The sequence below is a fragment of the Ambystoma mexicanum genome, chromosome 5p (assembly GCF_040938575.1).
Source record: "Ambystoma mexicanum isolate Mex_15411 chromosome 5p, UKY_AmexF1_1, whole genome shotgun sequence".
NCBI lineage: Eukaryota > Metazoa > Chordata > Amphibia > Caudata > Ambystomatidae > Ambystoma > Ambystoma mexicanum.
This window is the reverse complement of record NC_090930.1, coordinates 189772446-189776545: the sequence shown is the minus strand read 5'-3', so window position 1 is coordinate 189776545 and position 4100 is coordinate 189772446.

Sequence of the window (4100 nt, the reverse complement as noted above, 5' to 3'; positions counted from 1 at the left end):
TGGGTCAAATTGCTTTGGCGAAGACTGACGGGTGGTGACAGGCAGATCTTTCCCAAACTCATGTCATTACTGTATAGGTGCTAGAGACATCCTCAGTTAGTAGTTCTGCTAAATGGATTCCCTGATAGGTGGTTCGTACTAAAAACATTCCCATGGGTGGAACTGAGCAGAAAAGACAGATTTAGAGAGGAGGCACAACCTAAAGGAAGCACGTAATCAGAGTAGTGGGAGAGTGAGGCATGAACAGCTTACAATCTGCTGTGAAACCTCCAGGTGAACTGCCATCGTGGGGGTGTTTTTGAAGGGACAGCTGCTGCTCAAGCAGGATACGCTAAGCTTGCAACTGAGAGAAAGGGTGTCCAAATGGCTAGATATGTCTCAGGATGGCTAGCTATGTCTCAGGATGGCTAGCTATGTCTCAGGATGGCTAGATATGTCTCAGGATGGCTAGATATGTCTCAGGATGGCTAGCTATGTCTCAGGATGGCTAGATATGTCTCAGGATGGCTAGCTATGTCTCAGGATGGCTAGATATGTCTCAGGATGGCTAGCTATGTCTCAGGATGGCTAGATATGTCTCAGGATGGCTAGCTATGTCTCAGGATGGCTAGATATGTCTCAGGATGGCTAGCTATGTCTCAGGATGGCTAGATATGTCTCAGGATGGCTAGCTATGTCTCAGGATGGCTAGATATGTCTCAGGATGGCTAGCTATGTCTCAGGATTCTCAGGCATTTCACTGTTAGGGTGAGTGGTCTGATACATTAAATCAGCAGCAAACCAGGTGGCCATGATCTGCTCAGAGGGATTTCAGCCTAAAACACTATCACAGATATATGTCTATGGGATAAATATAAAAACCTTTTGTCAGTCTTATGATCCCAAAGTGCTCATTGATTTATGCAAACCAGCCAGATAATTCCTGCTACCCTCTCCTTTTCCATTGTTTTTTTTAATTAACATAATGTAAGCAATTTACACACTGGAACTCATTAAAAGCTGCAATGCAGTAAAATAAGTGTAAAGCAAGATGTAAAAGGCTTACACCGGTTGTTACATGTTCTTACTCCTCCAAGACATTATAACGTTTTATTGCAGAAGAAATGGGAGATAGGAGTGAAATACATTTCTTTCAATACATTCTGCTCTGCCTCAAAAGGTATCTAGTTGTATGCCTACTTGAGATTTTGTTGCAGGCATAAAGATAATGGCATCATGCCAAATCTGCCTGTGTTTAGCACATGCTAAAGGCAGATGAACTACATTGAAATATATTGTAATTGCTGTCTTTTTCTGGCTGTGTTCACATTTCTTTTAAATGGAAAGGAAAATGAAAGAGTAAAAGGGATTTCTTCTGTATTTACTCTTTGCTATTGCACTCCATTTTGTAAACGTGGAACATTGTGTGAAGGGGACCCACCAGCACGTACCTGTTAATGTTGACCTTCACCTACATTCAATTACCACTTTGATCAAAATGAGCCTGTCTGATTAAATTGTTTATATACCAAGTGAGAGAATTTTTTTTTAAAAGAAACTGAGGTATCTATAAACTGAGTCAGGATGCGATTTATTTAAAAATATGCAGACTGGTTGCCAACAAGACCACCAGGGGTGATGCTGTGCGACCCAAATTGAATGTTTGCAGGGTCTCATGATTTATTCTTTGGGGCGAGCACCCTCCTTCCTCTTAGCAACACCCATTACTCTTTCACCATCCCCTTTTGAAAGAGCCGCCCCCCTTCAATTTTGCATTTACTGGATTTTATCCTGTGCTACCCATGAGAACCAATTGGAAATTGTATTGCCTTTTACCCAATTGTTCTCAAACATAAAACTGTAAAATCCACCCTTTGAACATATTATTTAAAACATTTTGCTAAGGGGAGAACCCACCTGCACCTCCATAAATCACTTAATGCTATCTCGCTGCACTCAGTCTCTCTTGATCATTTGTGGGAGATGCTAATGTCCACGCGCTAAAAGATATTCACCTCCGGCCTGTGACAATGCATCATTAACCAGTGCCCCTCATGATCCACCCAACCACATCCACAAAAGCTGCCCCTGCCACTGACATACATGTAATAATCTTATTCACTGGTGCCTGGTACATTTGGTAAGGAACCCCTGGTTCCATGTTTTAAAAGTGCGGCAAAAATTGCTGTTTACACAAACAATCGTGGCAAAAAGGCTGTGGTTTTGCCGCCGCAATCCATGTAATGGATGTGGAGGACACCCCTGCAACCCCCGCACCCATGATACCATTTAAGCGGAAGGGGGTACACCCCTGCAACCTCCGCTCCCCTTAAATGGTATAATAGGGTACACATTCACCAGAGATTCTTTGTACAGATTACTTTTTTGCCACAATTTTATTACTGCATACCCCACCCCTTGTATCTATGCTCAGTGAAAGATGTAAGATTTGATAAAAAAATATACTTCAATCTTTCACTCAGTACAGTGTGCAGCATTTCCCGAGGCAGCATGACCACCATGTGCATGCATTCTGTAGAGTGGAGCACGGGGAGCATCCCATCTCAGGGTGGCTCACACGGTGGTCCCCCCTTTGTGTTCCTCTGAGAGATATGGCCTGGAGATAACGCAGTCATATGATGATATTTTCCAAACCCGCTTCTCTTGCTGTTAACTTGCCTATATGTGACTTATGATGACTGATTTATTTCTTGACTTATGATGACTGATTTATTTCTTGACTTATGATGACTGATTTATTTCTTGACTTATGATGACTGATTTATTTCCTGGGCCTCATCTGGTGCAGCTGACTATTACTTTATTTAACGTACATCATGATTCTCCGGTACTGCCCTGGCACAAGCCTGGCCTAGGTAAAATGGATACAAGTGTTTCTGAGTCGGGCAGGCTCATGCAGCACTGTCTGCTGCTATGCAGGTACGAGCTGCTGGCCCATATGCTAAGTATGCCTAGAACCCTGGTGTCAGGCTGCTCAGCCGGAGAGACGGTCAATGTCACACACTAGATTGAGGCAGAAGAGAGCCAAACCATCCACAGCCCCAGCCCAGCCTACATCAGTTCCTCCTCGGGTTGATAGAAACATATCCCAAATTCCCATTCCTAAAATGCCCTGCATGAGCTGAGCGTCTCACCCACTTTTGTTAAGTATTCAGGGTAAACATGAGATACATGCTTTGGGAAATGAGGCCATGTTCTTCTCTGCAGTATGACTGTCTTGTTTTTCACGTTTCATGTGTTTCTACCATGATCTTGTAATGAAGGTGCTGATTCAGCGCAAGACATGGGGCGTACCTACCAACTGAGGGAATAAGTGGGTGCGCCGGGATGCCCCTTGAAGGGTTTAAGGGGATTTTGGGAATTGTAGTCTACCATCTAATCAGTCCTTTAAGGGAACCAGGGGAGGGGACTACCCTGTTCATGACATTGACACGAGGAACATGTATGCACAAGTATAACCACAGGTAAACGTACATTATGGAGATGCCAAAGGTTGGGTTCCATCTTGAAGGCCCACTCCAAACACATGACTTGTGAACCTCGGTCGAGGGAGGGGGGAAGCTGAACTCAAGCTGCTTGTCTCCAGCAGACCAAAGTCGCTGAGACAGCACTAGGAAATTTAATCAAGGTCGGCAAGCCAGACCCATGGCTGCTCATGGGGGCTGGTGAAGTCGACCTGAGCAAATGAGACACACACATAACAACAAGGCAGCCTTAATTCCTCTGTGGCCCGCGATATGAGAACACGGAGGTGGAAGGGAGCTGCGCTCCTCGAATAACCAATCAGGCGCTAAGTTTTGATGGCCCTAAGAGGTAACCAGCCCTCCGTGTATCCTCTACACTGTTTGTGAAGGTCACTGTCTTGTGGGTGCGATGGAATGTCTCCCTTCCCACAAGATCAGGGTGTCTCGTGTTCCTTCCACTGTGGTGCTGACCAATGGCAGGTTAATAAAGAACTTGAGGTCAGCAAAAATGTCTTTACTAATTGCAAACTGTGGGCAGGAGGAGTGGATATCAATGTGGTCTCACATGGGGAGGAGACGAACTAAGAGAGGGCAGATCTGTTTGCTCCAATCATGTTCTACAAATCTATGCCAGCT